General features: G+C 37.2%; 1 protein-coding gene across 1 annotated transcript in view; it reads right to left on the reverse strand.

Annotated features, from left to right (window-relative positions):
- NAV3 (neuron navigator 3) overlaps window positions 1-16,593 on the reverse strand; it is a 552,011-nt gene that overhangs the window by 515,258 nt on the left and 20,160 nt on the right. The window lies entirely within an intron of this gene.

Consider the following 16,593-nt stretch of genomic DNA (forward strand, 5'->3'; position numbering starts at 1 on the left):
AAAAAAAAAAAAAAATCATTAATGACGTATCTGACAAGGGACTTATCTCTAGAATTTATAGAAAACTCCAAAACATCAACAACAAAAAGACAAATAATCCAATTTAAAAAATGGGCAGAAGACATGAATAGACACTTCACCAAAGAGGATATTCAGGTGGCCAACAAACACCTGAAGAAATGCTCACAATCATTAGTCATTAGGGAGATGCAAATCAAAACAGCAATAAGATACCATCTTGCCCCAGCACTAGTAGCAAAATTGAACAAGACAGAAAGTAATAAATGCTGGTGAGGATGCAGAGAGATTGGGACTCTCAGACACTGCTGGTGAGACTGTCAAATGATACAACCACTGTGGGAAGCAGTAGGGTAATCCCTTGAAAAGTTGGAATTACAAATACCATTTGACCCAGCCATTCCATTATTAGGTATATTTCCTAAAGAAGTGAGACCCAGGACAGGAACAGATATATGCACACCCATGTCATCGCAGCACCATTTACAATAACCAAAAGTTGGAAATGATCTAGGTGCCCATAAACAGAAGAATAGATAACCAAACTATGGTACATAGACACAACGGAATACTATGCAACCCTAAAGAATAACCTAGAATCAGCAAAACACTGCATAACATGGATGAACTTGGAAGACATTATGCGGAGTGAAATATGTCAATCACAGAAAGACAAATATTGTATTAGTCCATTATTGTAAAAAGTCAAGGAAAGGTTTATATAAAAAGTCAAAGGAAATTTTCTTTGTTGGTTACCAGCGGTAGAAGGGGAAGGGAAGAAACATGGTTAGATAGGTAGAGACAGTATTTATTTGGGTGAAGAGAAGGGCAATGTACCAAATGTGAGGGATCAACACGGTGGCATTGAGGAAGAGGAAGACATAGAGAGGTGCATGGGAGGTACAGACAACAAATATGAACCCTTTTGCTCATATAGTACTATGTTGTCAGGGAAGGCAAATACAGATATATGGGTGAATAGCTGGGTGGACAGACTGTACTATTATGTATGTTGAAGAAGGGGGGAAGTATGACCAACACCATATATTGGGTTGGCAGACAATGTTTCTACAAGTGTTCTGGCATGTTCCATAAGAATTCCCAAGTATATAGTAGAGCTGACGAGGGACAAGGTTGTAGTCACTTCTTGGGCACAGCCAGCTACCCAACAGGAGCAAGTAGTTGGACCTGTGGTCTCAGGAAAATTATTGCAGGGGACATCAAGCTCAACTGTCATAACATACCACACAAAACATTGTTCCACATGCTACTTTGGTAAGTAGCGACTAGGATCTTATAAGCTTGCAAGTGGCCATCTAGACACAATGATGGGTCTCTGTTCATTCAGAGTAAAGAAAAATGAAGAAAACCAAAGATGCATAGAAACAATTAGTCCAAGTGACTAGTACCCCATGCAATCCTCAGCCTATATGACCATGAGACCAGAAGAACTAGATGGTGCCCAGTTACCACTGTCAACCACTCAGAGGTGGATCTATGTAGGAAATCCTGGATGGAGTGGGAAAACAGTGTGGAATAAAATTCAAAATCATTAAAAAAAAAGAAAGAAAGGAACCAGGTTTGCTGGTCTGGTGGAGGCTGGTGGAACTGCTGAGACTATGGCCCCTAACTGCCCCTCACGTCTGGGATTGAACCCACTTCTGTGGCTTCTGGCCAGGCAAAAGACAGGCATATGATCTCAATATTTACATTGTGTGCATACACTCCTTGGAGAGAACAGTCATGGGAAGGTAAGGGGCTGTGTATGCACAGGGAGGCAGCTCAGGGGATAGGAGTGCATGAAGGGAGGAACGCAAGGAAGAGGTGACAGTGGGAAGGGAGTGGGAGGGGAGCTGTTGCATTGTGGAGAATTGTAGTCAATGTCAAGAAATGAAGTGTATGTGAGCTGCTGTATGGAAAGTGAATTTGCTCTGTAAACTTTCACCCAAATCACAATTTAAAAGGAAAAAAAAAAAAGACTTACTCAGGAAATGTCAATCAACCTGGACAAACCTAACAAATCTCCTGAGGTAGAAAAGTAGGACAAAGGTAACTCATCAGGGCTTAGGGGAAGTCTCTCAAGCTATTTTTCCAAAGAATGAAGCAAGACAAAGGCCACATAAAGGAATTAATTTTACCACTGTATTCCACATACATTTGTTGCCCGCCCATGTTGCCTGATCTACTTTAATACAGGATGCAAATCATTTAACAGTTGCATGGTAAAAATGTGATTTGTGGATGTGTTCCTCTTAGAGAGTAAACTAGTGCTAAAGGGGCAAGGAGGCCACATCTTCTGACCACCTCTAAGCACCCAAGAAGAGCACAGAATCACGATCAGCAGCCAAGGCCTATTCCTGAGCAGCCAGACATGCTGCCTTCCTCCAGCCCTTTCACCAGTCCACACACCAACCACCTCTCCCATGGCACTCATTACCTCTCTGCTGAGCTCAACAATTTGTTGCACTGGCCATGCAGAATTTACAAACACCGCTCAGATAATGAGCGATTATAGGGTTTATTAGGGAAGCAACAAACTACAACTCAAATTTAGGAACGTGCTCAGGATTCAGTTCCTCGGTCATGACAGTCCCCCCTTTGTTGTAGCTTACACATGGCTCTGTGGGCCTTGGCCTTTCAGCCTGGCCTCTGCCTCTGTGGGTTAGATAAGTCTGCCACTTTGTCTCATGCCTCTTGGTTCCACTGCTGCCATCTCTCAGCCAGGCATTGCTCTTTCAGGAATGGGTCAGTCTGAGCCACGGGTCGGACTCTCAGCCAGCAGTGAGAGATTTTCCTCCCCTCTCTGGTGGCGTAGTGCCTAAGGCATTTGACTGCTAACCAGATGGCTGGTAGAACCACCAGCCACTCCTCAGAAGGAAAATCGGGCAATCTAATTCCGTAGAGATACCACCTCAGAAACCCAAGGAGGGGTCACTGTGAGTCAGAGATGACTCCGTGGCATGTAACAACAACACCTATATTCTTAATATGAATAGCTTTGTGCTAAGAATTATCTGTTGTGTTATAATTTCTCACTTTCTTCCAATAATACAGAAAGTGGCTTAACATACATGGTACAAAATTATATTACTTTAATAATTTGTACATGTAGAGCATATTGAATGAACAGTTCCAATGGTTGGTCAATGAAAACATTATGGATCCCAATAGAGCATTATCTCACTCACTTTGCGCAAGAATTTAGGAGGGATCAATCACTGGAGGAAGACGTCGTGTTTGGACCAACAAGAGTGTAGGAGCCACTCATGACATGGATTGGAATAATAACAGCAAGGACACACTCAAACATGCTGACAATGGTGAGGATGAGACAGAACTGAGCAACCTTTAGTTCTGTTTTACATAAAATTATCATGAATCAGAGTCAATTTGAAGGCAGCTAACAACACTACTATGTTTTAATTATAACCACAACTATGGAAAGTTAGGAGCTTTGGTGGCATAGGCCTAAGGCACTTGACTGCTAACCAGAAGGCTGGCAGTTCAAACCCACCAGCCACTCCTCAGAAGGAAAGTTGGGCAATCTACTTCTGTGGTGATACTGCCTCGGAAACCCGAGGAAGGGCTGCTATGAGTCATGGCCGACTCGACAGCACATAAGAACAACAACAACAACAACAATGGAAAGTTGGTTTATTTGTCTTAAGCTTAAAGTTGAGAAAATAGTGATATATGTGCAAAATTACACAGTCAACAAACAAGCCAGAACCCTTCTGTCCACCAGGCCTTCTGACTTGAAGTGTAGCACCATTTCATTAAACTACTGCTACCCTACTGCATTAGGCATCTATGCTTTGTATATTTACATGATAGGTTCAAGATGTTCTTTTCTTTCCTAATCGCAATTTTCTTTGGATATATTTTAGAATTGTGTATGTTGCATATATTTTAATTCCACTAAGTCTTTCATTAAAACAAGCTATGAGTCAGAGCCAATTCAATAGCACCTAATACCAGCAACAACAGTCCAGTTGTTGAAAACTACTTACCATAAAGCCTATAAAGTTAAGATAACTTATTTTACTTACATACATGCACACACATTGCCTTCTATGTGACAAGAATGCAATAAATAGTTGGTGGTGAACTGACTGGCTGGAGGAATGATTTACAAGAAAAGTTACCTAGGATCCATGATGTAGACTTCCCACTAAACCCACTGTCACTGAACTGAAAGAGACCCATAGTGACCCCATAGGACAGAGTAGACTTGTTTTTGTTGTTAACTGCTGTTAAGTCAATTCCAACTCATAGCAATGTTATGTACAACAACAACAAAAGAAAAAAGCATTTCCCAGTTCTGTGTCATACAGTCATTGCATTGCTTGAGCCCACTGTTGCAGCCACTATGTCGAACCATCTGGTTGAGGGTCGTCCTCTTTATTGCTGACTTTCTTCTTTATGAAGTATGATCTCCTTCTCCAGAAAATGGTCCCACCTGACAATATGGCCAGTGTATATGAGAGGAAGTCCTGCCATCCTCTTTTGTAAGGAGGATTCTGGCTGAACTTTATCCAAGGCGGATTCATTTGTTATTGCAGTTCATGGTATATTCCATATTCTTTGTCAACACCATAATTCTAATACATCAACTCTTCTTCTGTCTTCCTTATTCATTTTCCAGCTATCTCATGTGTATGAGATAATAGAAAATACCATGGCTTGTGTCAAGTACACCCTAGATTTCAAAGTGACATCTTTGTTCATCAACACTTTAAAGGAGTCTTTTGCAGTATATTTGCCCAATGCAAATTTGTCATTTGATTTCTTGACTGAGGCTTCCACAGGCATTGATCTTGGATCCAAGTAAAATGAAATCCTTGACAATTTCAGTCGTTTTTCCATTTATCATAATGTAGATTATTGGTTTAGTTGTGAAGATGTTGATTTTCTTTCTGTTCAGGTGTAATACATACTGAAGCCTATAGTCTTTTATCTTCATCAGTAAATGTTTCAAGTCCTCTTCACTTTCAGTAAGTAAGGTTGTGTCACCTTAAGGTTGTGTCATTAATGATGAATTCTGATGCTGCATTCTTCTTCATTTAGTCCAGTTTCTTGGATTATTTGCTCAGTATACAGATTGAATAAGTTCGGTGAAACAATACAACCCAGACACACATATTTCCTGATTTTAAACCACGCAGTATTCCCTTCTTCTGTTTGAACAGCTGCCTCTTGGTCTGTGTTCAGGTTCTACATGAGCACAATTAAGTGTTCTGGAATTACCATTCTTCGCAATGTTATCCATAATTTGTTATGATCCACATAGTTGAATGCCTATGCATAGTCAAGAAAACACAGGTAAACATTTGTCTAGTATTATTTGCTTTCACTCAAGATCCATCTAACATCTGCAACAGTATCCCTTGTTCCATATCCTCTTCTATACTCCTACTCATAGTGACCACCATTCAGTTTCCAAGGCTCTAAATCTTTATGGAAGTATATTATCCCATCTTCCTTCCATGGAGCAGCTGGTGGATTTGAACCACTGACCTGCTGGTTAGCACCCAAATGCCTTAGCAGCACTCCTTATCCTCTTCTATATCCAGCTTGAATTTCTGGCAGTTCCTGGTAAATATACTGCTACAACTGTTTTTGAATTATTTTCAGCAAAATTTTACTTGCATTTGTTTGATTATTTCCAACCTCTGTTGAATCACCTTTCTTTGTGATGGACACATATATGGATATCTTCCAGTCAGTTGGCCAGGTATCTGGTTTTCAAATGTTTTGGCATAGAAAAGTGAGCACTTCTCATGTTGTGTGTTGTTGAAACATCTCAATTAATATTCTGTCAATTCCCAGAACCTTGTTTTTCACCAATACCTTCAGTGCAGCTTAGACTTCTTCTTTTGATACCATCAGTTCTTCTTATGCTACCTCCTGAAATAGTTAAACATCAACCAAATTTTTTTGGTACAGTGACTCTCTATATTCCTTCCTTCTTTGTTTGGTGCATCTTGTGTCATTCAATATTTTGCCCATTGAATCTGCCAGTACTGCAAGTTGAGGCTTGATTTTCTCGCCAGTTATTTCAGGTTGAGAAATGTCAACCATGTACTTCCCTTTTGTTTCTCTAATTTCATGTCTTTGGACACTTCATTATGATATTTTACTTTGTCTTTTTCAGCTGCCCTTTGATATCCTCTCTTCAGTTCTTCTACTTTATCATTTCTTCCATTTGCTTCAGCTACTTTCTATTCAATAGTAAGTTTCAGAGTCTCTTCTGACATTCATTTTGGTCTTTTCTTTCTTCTTGTCTTTTTAATGCCATTTTGCTTTCTTCATGTATAATATCCTCCCACAACTCATCTGGTCTTTTGTCACTGGTGTTCAATATATCAAATATATTCTTGAAATGATCTCTTAATTAAGGAGGTAAATATAAGGATTTAAATTTGTGAAATAGCAGGATTGCTTTGAAATGTAATAGGTCTAGCCAGAATTAGAGGAAAATAGCTGAGAGAACATATTGTTGGAGATAATGGTAAACTAGTGTGCATTGGAAAATGGCAACACATGAGTGTGGAAATCAAAAAGCCAGTCAAAAGAAGGAAGAAATAGCTATAAAAAGCAGATGGTTTGAAGGAAAGGAAATGTGTGACAGAATTCAAAGAAATATATGGGTCAGCAGAGCAAAAAAATAAATAAAATAATGTATGGGTCAAAATAATAATAATAATATTTAAAGTTCTGTCAAAATATCGCATAATATAGAAATTTCAAATTTATTTTTTAAAAAAGCACAAGATTATATTATAAATATAACCATTCAGATGAAACAAAGAGAAATATATATGAATCTTTATATTTTTTGAGTAGAAAAACTTATCAATTAAAATTGATCTAAAAAAGATAAGTAGTAAACACTGTGAAAGAGAAGAAAGCTACATGGAGATAGTCCCGTATACACAAGTAAATCAAACAAGAAAGTCCAACATATTTTAGAAATTCACCTTGCATTTGAATAGAGGTTGTCCTATGAACTAGTCTTTATGTCTACCTACCACGGTTTGCAAGAATTTTGATATGATTTGCTTCTTTCAATACTCGTGGTGAATTTTTCATTGACCCATTCACATGTTCCCACTCTGTCCCCCTTGGAACAAATTTGAAATGTGCTGACAGGAGCTACTTGGTATCTTAAGGCCAAGAGATCAAACAATCCCTTATACTATGCAGTCACCCATTTGGCAGCATCTATAGGTCAGCAAATGCCTCTTTTCCACAGTAATGCTTCACCCCACCCATATTCTTTAAGTCTGATTTCGAGAATTCAGGTTTGACACTCTTTTGGTCTTCCTGGTCTGGCTGTGATTAACAGTGTCCTGAACTGGTAAAAGAAGCCAGAGTGCTGAGCCAGTGTGGCCTAAAACAAATAGAAGCAAGGTCCAGGGTCAAAAGAGAATTACTTTCAGAGATGTGAGTTGCCTAGTAGGTTTGAACAGGAGAAATGAAAGTGGTTAGCGACATTATAAAGTGGGGACAAGGATAACGAGTTACAAGACCATGGTGAGTATTTTATGGTCTACTTTTACAAGCTGAAAGCTAACCTTAGATCTAACTGCAAGAATTTTATTTTCTTTCTGTACCTTTAGTGACTTGAGTATAATTATGGTCCTCCTCTCATTCAATATGCTGCTTGAAAAGACAATCCCTGTCATTCAAGACAACTGATATTTACTGACAATCTGGAGAACACCTCTTAGCACCTTATACTGTTTTTAATATGGTACATATTTCTTTAATTTTGAACATCTGAGTATATTTCCTAGTTTCTTTTGCATTTAGATATAGCCATAGGACCAAATCCTGACCAACAGAACTGAGTAGAAGTGACATGCATCATTTCCAAGCCTCCCTTGCCATTTGAAATTTGCCTCTTTCACTGACAACTGAACAAAAAACCAAGCACACCACCAATGGAAGTGTCTGGGTTTCTGAGTTATCATAAACAAGTCTCAACATATTTTTTCTATAAAGAACTTTACAGTAAACATTTTAGTCATTGTGGGTTATACAGTCTCTGTCATGATCACTCAACTCTGCCATTATTGTAAAAAAGCAACCAGAGACAACAAATAACCAAACAGGCAGGGCTATGTTCCAGTAAATCTCTACACAGGAGATCAGGCAGCAGGCTAGATTTGGCCTGCAGGCCATAGTTTGTCAACTCTTTACTAAATGGAATGGTTAAAGATGTGAAAAATAAACTCCTACTGTGTTAATAAGCCACTGAGATTTGGGGTTTATCTCTTAAAAAACCTATCATATCTTAACTAATAAAATGCCATTTTTATTCTTTATAAAAACTACTCTTAACACATTTCACTATAGAAAATTGTGAACCTGTCCACCATAGGTTTTACAACAGTTCATTTTCAACATCAAAATATGACAGAAAAGAAGAGTTGTTCCTTTATTTTGTCTGTTAGTTTTTGTGCTTTATTATTGTTTTTTAAAATTTTATGGAGATTGAATCATATTACTTTACTAGAAAAATAATAGGGTGCTCTGGTGGTATAATGATTAAAGTATTTGGCTGCTAAGCAAAATGTCAGTGGTTTGAACCTACCCACCACTCTGTTGGAGAAAGATGAGGCAGTCTTTCTGTAAAGACTCATGGCCTCGGCAACACTATGGGGCAATTCTACTCTGTGCTAAAGGGTCACTGGTTGTGGGGATGGCTTGCATAAATTATGAATTTTTGCTACCACACTCTCCTTTCTCATCTGGTAACTTTTTCTTCAGGCATAATTGCAACCTTAAAAAAAAAAAAAAAAAGATTCAATCTATTGGGAGCATGAAGATGTCTTACCACACAACCAATTAATGAACTATCCCATAGATACTGAATTTTTGTATTGCCCCAGTGGATAGAAATCCAAAGAAAAGTACTTCTTAAGCAAAAATGAGGGGGCTGGAGGAGGAAGAAGGGTTCAAAGTGAAATTTGTCAAAGATTAACAGCATTCCTGGCAAGAAAACATGACTTTTCTGTTTTCCTGTCATGTGACTCATTTTCTACAGAGAAAAGAATAGCCTTGATTTTGACTATGGCTTATGCATTGTAGCCTGGAGAGACAGTGAAGAAGACAAAAGAGCCAGGACACAGGATTCAAGTAGACCTGGAGTAGAATTCTAGCTCTACCCTCACATATTTATGAGCTCAGTTTCTACATCTATTTAATTTTAATAACAACAAATGAGGGAAAGCATCTATCACATGGTGTTGCAGATGTTGTTATTTGCCATCGAGTCAGCCCCGACTCATAGCAACCCCTCCTTGGGTTTCCGAAGCAGTATCACTATGGAAGTAGGAATGCCCAACCTTCCTTCCGAGGAGTGGCTGGTGGGTTTGAACCGCCAGCCATCTGGTTAGCAGGCAAGTGTCTTAGCCACTATGCTACCAGAGCTCCCTATCACATGGTAGGTACTTAAAAAAGTATTTGTAATTATCATTAGTTTCAGATACTACTTGCTTCCGAGTTCTCAATTACCATTTCCTAAATAATTATAAGTTTCTGTTTCAAAAAGTACGTATTTTTTTTTTTTTACCCTTTAAGGCACAGGGTTTTGTGGATTGTTAATAATTAGTAAATTAATCTAAATGGCTACAGGCTCTACTACAAGTGTTGTCCCTCTTCCATTCATCTGGTCCTTGTTATTTCAGGTAAAAGTTTGCTCTATCTCATTCCATGTCATTTGCATTTTTTGAGCTATTCCCAATTACTGGATCTTTCTATCTTACATTTCATTATTATGAAATAATTTGAAATAGAAAATTAAATCAAATCAATTTGATACTTAGCATCCTTCCCTCCATCCTCTGCAGCATAAATCCAAACTCTTTAGCATCATATTTAAAGCCCATCTTTCCACAAGTCAATATAATCTGCTCTGTTTTCCCATCTAGTAATTTTTTTTCCTTCAGAAAGAGCTGCAGAAAACCATATCCTAGCTTATGATTGCATCATGCATTGCAGAAATAGTAAAAGATACATATTCTTAAATATATATTTCACAGTATTTCATATCTAGGTAAGTGATGTTCTATCCAGTATGCTATTTTTCCATATTAACTTGATTAAACTCATTCTTCAAGACATGGTTAAAATGTTACTTTCTTCATATATGGAGAAATAATTATTGCCTCCTCTATTCTACTACCAATCCTTAACATAATTATTTTTTTGTATTAAACTACTGGGTGCATTTATAACATTATAATACCAATATTTTAAATGTCAGCTACCAACTGTGTACTTGGCACTCTTAATTCTGTAAATATGCAATAGCTCATTTAATTTTCACTACAATCTTATGAGGTAGTTTATATTATTAACCCTATTTTACAAATGCATAAACTGAGACTTAGCTATTAATTGACTTGTCAAGGTAAGTTTGCTAGTAAACTTTGGAAAGTTCCATAAAGAAAATTGTGGTCAGCAGGTATTAAATACTGCAAATAATGAACAAGAAGTAAAATGTTAATAAAGAAGCTTAATGAATTCTAAGAAAACAGAAGGCAGAGACCAAGAGAGAATAAATGAGAGCCTTGTAACAGTGACAATGAATATAAAATACTTTTTCAAGAAATATGTCTGAAAAGTCAGAGAGATGGAGTGATAGCCTGAAGCAGGGTGAAGGAAATGATGAAGAAAATTAAAAATATTAGAGACTACAGCATTTTTGGAAGTTGAGTCATAGCAGTAGTTTTCAACTGAGAGCAATTTTGTCCCTTGAAGGTCACTTAGCAATGTCTGGAAATATTTTTGTCTGCCATAATTGGAAGGATACTATCAGCATCTGTTAAGTGTAAGCAGTGAAGCTGCTAACCATCCTGCAATATATGGAAAAGGCCTTCATAACAGGGCATTATTTGGTCCAAAATGACCCTCATGTGTAGGCTGAAATAGTCATTGAGGAAGAAGAGATGGAAAATCCAAGAGAAATATGTAACTTATGGGACTATATCCTGGAGGAAAATGAAAGGGAATAGATACTATAAATGTTATCCTTAGAAAGCTTTATGAAGATATCATTACCCCCCTTTTATCTTATAGATAAAAAGTCCACAGAACTTAAAGAACTTTCCCTTAAATATACAGAAGTTGGATTCAAATCTTTGACATGACAGTTCTATGTTATTTTCATTATGACACTTAATACTTTAAATCCAAGATTGGTTAAGTATTTTATTAGATAAATGATATTAACATATAGTTATAATTTGCTTAAAAAATGGATGACATATATATTGATTTTATGTTTCAATAAGGCTGAGTGTCTTTTTTTTTATTAAAGAAAAGGATGATGTCTATAATGGTCAGGAAGGCCCTAAGAAGAATGTATTTGTCAAATTATCAGCAAACACACACACACAATATTGACACAAAAGAATGATTTAAAAAAAAAAAAAAACACCTTACATTATTTTCAATAATATTTAATCACATATAACTGACATTCGGGTTTTCATCGCTAAACCAAGGACCTAATCATACTAAACTGCATGAAATATAATTCTTTAAATATTTTATAAAAGCACACACTGAAATAAATAGGAAATAGTACTATATCCCAAGGCTTTGAACTGGGTCTTCCCAGTTCACTCATAGTTCATGAAGTGACATGAGAACAGACCTGAATTTGTAAAATGTAGGTATACTGGAACACTACTGGAGAGGAAAAATAACAGCTCAATGCCCTGCTAGAAACTTAATCTCCCTCTTAGAAAATAAGGGCATCATGCATGTTGCACAGCAACCAAATCGTTTTGTTGGCACAATCAGAAACAATGGCACCTGGCTCAGAGATGGCAGTTGACTGTGCAACTTTGAATGTGTGTCACTCTCCATAGTCCTTGAAATAACCTAATTTCCTGCACCAGGTTCCTGAAAGGGCTCACTACACATCTTCCAAGTCTCCCATTCCAGGCCTTTGACCTGTAATTATTCCCGTTCTGGTACACTCACACTTCACAAATTGGGGTCTGTTCTGATTTCTCTGCATTGGCCATTATTGAACTGGTTTGCAGCCCTGCTACATTGTCATACTTCTACAAATTGCTACTCAAGGTGTTGTAAATGTACAATGTTGAGATACAAAGCCTTCTGCCAGTAGAGAAAATGCTAAAATTGAAGCATCATCACAGCAATGTTCATAGAATAGCTACAACAAAGTAAAAAATAATTAAAAATGACTAGAATATCTTAATGGTAAAATTGAAGTATAAATTGAGACTAGAAAAAAGAAATAATCATGTTTCCTTAAATACAAATAACCAAATATGCAAGCAAGGCAGAAACAGGCAAGGGAGATGTAATCATCTAGGGACCTGTGAGCTGACCTATGCAGCTGTAGGCCTGGCCAGCACTGGAAGTGCTACCATGTGAGCAAGCCAACAGGAATGTCAACAGTCCTCAGCAATCAGGCATCTTCTCCAAGAAGGAAACAGCTGGAAGCCTGAGCAAGTGACCTACTCTGTTGACATCTGCTGCTATACTTCTATTGTGGAGTTCCTTTTGTTTATTTCTATGATTCAAACAACTCAACAAAGACCATGTGTCAACTTAATTGTCTTCTGATAATTCTAGGCTCTTAGGTATAACCAATGTAACCAATGATTTATTTGCAATTCACTAATACTGTTAATTTCATGTTTAAAATAAACCCATTCTATATAAGAATAAAGTAAATCAATATTCCTCCTCCTCTCTTCCCATCATGACCACCTCAACAGAAGCAGTTTAGAGTAAATGTTCCTGGAATGAGATAACCTTAGTTTTAATGCCTATTCTACCACACTCTAGCATTGAAAATTCTGAAATTTAATCTTTTTATGCCTCAGTTTTCTCATTTGTAAAATGGGGATAATAATAAAGTGTTCACATCATAAATCTATTTTGAGGATTAAGTGGGATGGGATACTTTATGTAAAGTGTTTGGCCCAGTATTTAACATAAATTTTCTTCAAATATAGTTAATATTTGACCCTCTCTGCTGTGATTTCTCCAAAATACCATTGCCAATATTAATTTTGTCTCATTCTTCCATAAGAGCCTTCCACACTGTCTACCCAATGAAGTTTACCTACATTTATAAACTGACTCAAAATTTTTCTATAAACAATTTTCTGCAATTATCATGGTTTACTCACTGGGCATGCTTATATGCAAAACTTTACTCAAAAGAATGCTTTCTCTTCTCTATATCTGAGTTCTATCAGCCCATTATTTCCCAACTCTTTGATGGAGTTTTTCTTGAATTCTCTATCCAAATAAGATTTGTCTAAAATCCTACATAAAATATTGCCCTTTTTAGCACTTATTATCTATAGATATAAGATGAAAATATATCTTATATATTTGAGTTAACTAATGCCTTTGAGTAACTTCTATTTTCAAATGATAGTGCCAACATAATGTGAACAAAACAGTAAGAAATAGTCCCTACTGTGGAGTAGGAAAATTAAATGTGCACACTACAATGCACGTAAATGTCACCACTTTCAAGAAGTTTCTTTAGATCTACCCAACTGGTTGTAAACTCTCCTATTAACCTCGATAGCGATTTTTTTATGTATTTCCTTCAATGCTTGGAATGAGTCTTACAGAATGGGTAAGTTTTGGAGGATAGGATAAATCTACAGCAAAGTATCATTCATTATTTCACTAGGAGAGTACAATGTAATAGAGAAAAAAAGCTTTATAGGGACAAATCGAACTCAAGTCAACTGTTTGATCTTGGAATTGCTTCCTATTTTCTACAAAGATCAGTTTATTTGTCTGCACAATTTTTATAATGATGCCTTCTTTGAAATGCTGTGAGAATAAAATGACAAATTTCCTATGAAGTATGAGAAGGAATACATACTCAAAAACTAATTTCTTTGTATAATGATGTAAAAATAATTTTGAGTTTTTACAGGTCGTTCAGGAGGGAAAGAGTGAGCGGGCCCAAGACTGGAAAGAAGTTGGAAATGTGAGTAGGTATAAAAGAAAAATGGCAGATGGTGTTGGAAGGAGGCTGGGAATTGAGAAGTGATGTCCAGTGAAGACTACTCAGTGGTAGATATAGCCAAGGAATCTTCATGAAAAAGAATGTCCCATGCTTAATTGTATGTTATTTGCTGAGGTGGAATGAAATAGAACCTTCTTTCCCAGACCATTACTTCCATATTCTTTTTTTTCTTTTTTCCAGGGGAGGAGGGCAGGAAGGGAGTTAGTATTCATTTACTTTCAACTAATTGATAGTTAAAAATGAATTCTCAATTAAAAAATAATAATAATTAATCTCACATTCATGTTTCTTTTAAAACATTTTTTTTTTTTTAATCCCAGGAAAAGCTCTTTATAAGTTGCTTTTTCACTAAACCAAAACAAAAAACAAACTCATTGCCATTGAGTCAATTCCAACTCATAGTGACCCCCACTGGGTTTCCAAGGCTATAAATCTTTATGGAAGTAGAGCGTTGCATCTGCCTTCCATGGATTGGCTAGTGGGTTTGGACCACTGACTTTCTGGTTAGCAGCCAGAAGTCTTATCCACCATGATACCAGAGCTCCTTAGGGTGACAGAAAACATTAAATTACACATAAAACAAAACTTAACAAGGATTTTCAGTAAGATGGAGGAATACGCAGACAAGCTACACAGACCCTCTTCAACAAAGATAAACCAATTAATACAGACACAGAAGATAATATTGGAGTCCTAAGCTTTGAAAGGAAGGATACAGAAGTGGATGAAACATCGACTAGTAGAAGAAGCTGAATGAAAACAGTGAGTAAGGAGACAAATGCAGCTGGGACTATCAGCTATCCTGACAACTTGGACAGTTTAAATATTTCCAAGTGGTGTTAGAACTTGAGAATTAACATAAAAATTGGCCCTGCTCACCAAAGGATGTATGGACAACTGCATTGGTGGCTGATGACTAAAGAGGGAAAGAGTAAAGAAGGAGAGAAACTGAGCCACAGACTTTGGGCTGGCTAGAGGGCATGGCCATTTTGAATGCTTACAACTGGCACCCATTTTGGATATATAAAGCGACAGTGTTCTCGTTCAGATTCCAGGGACCTAAGAATCAGTTCCACTTGCCAAGGACAGCACAGACATACCAGAGGCTGATAATGGAAAGGTGTGATATTACCTTTGTTACTCTTATACTCCACACCCTCTTGGTGAACTGAGGTGCAGCTATCCCTAACCTCTACCCATCTTCTGGGCCACGAGGAATTCCATCCAAGTCTGTGTGCTCTGAATGATCTTGGGTGCCCTGCCTTGCCACCCCCAGATTTCTTTTTTGTTTCGTTTTTTGGTTATTTGTTTTTAAAGTATTTTTATTTCCTCTTTTTAATTTTATTATTTCTTTTTTCCCTTCTCACATTGTAGTTTGGGGCTTTTTTCTCTCCCTTTTCACTAGTTCCAATTTTTTTCTTTCTTTTGGTTCTTCCCATTGCTTACTTTTCTTTTTGCATTTTTCTGACATTTTTCCCCATTATTTTCTGACTCTACCTTATGGCTCTTACCCCCCCACACACCAGATTTTTTAAATTATTTTTTTCTCTTTTTCTATTTATATTTCATCTCTTTAAAGATATTTCCTCTCATTTATTACCTTTCCTCTCTCTCTTTTTCTTTTTTTCTCCTTTCTCCTTTTGGTGATTATTCCTGTGTGTTTATGCACTGCATGTTTTTTGTCTTCATTTTTACTTTTTGGTGTTTTTTATTTTAATTATTGCATTTATCTAAATGAGTGGGAGACAGCAACTGTGCCCATATGACCCAACCATACCCATACCACCCACAACCCCACCTACCGAGGGCCACCAATTGCTTCTGGACCAACTAGCCAACGATACATGACAGCCAACATGAGCCTGACACACCCTTAACTGCTTTTCACAAACAGGAACAGAGATCAGTGCACTCACTCTCATTCTCTATCACACCTACCAGGAGACAAGTGGTGAGTGCTTAAGTGCTGCCAACTAGTGAACAGAGGAGAACAGTACCCTGATTACTCAGATATATCCAAACCAAACAAAGAAAATAAAAACCTTGGGTGGATTACACCAACATCCAATCACCAATTAAATATAAAAACAATAATGTCACAATGTTTCAGAGACAATAGACCACCACAGTCCACACAAAGAAGCAAGATAAAGCAGTGGAGAAAAGGGACCAGGATACAGACACAGAACACATCCCTAAGAAAGAAGCAGCATTGAAACTCCCTGACAAGAAATTCAAAATAACTATATTTAGGTACATTCAAAGGATTGAGAGACAGAATAAAAAAAACACTGACCAATTAAAGAAAACAGAGACAAAACCCTAGAATAATTTTGGAAGAAAATACAACAGCAAGGGGGTTCTGGCAAGATGGCAGACTAGGCAGAAGGATTGCACAGACCCTCTACAACAAAGAAAAGGGAAACCAATTAACACAGACACACAGAAGATAATCTTGGACCCCTGAGCCTTGAAGGAAAGGATGCAGAATTGGACTAAACCCCAACTAGCAGAAGAATTTGCATGAA

This window comes from Orycteropus afer, unplaced genomic scaffold (genome assembly GCF_000298275.1).
Source record: "Orycteropus afer afer isolate SDZICR_OR568_19922 unplaced genomic scaffold, OryAfe1.0 scaffold00190, whole genome shotgun sequence".
Classification (NCBI taxonomy): Eukaryota; Metazoa; Chordata; class Mammalia; order Tubulidentata; family Orycteropodidae; genus Orycteropus; species Orycteropus afer.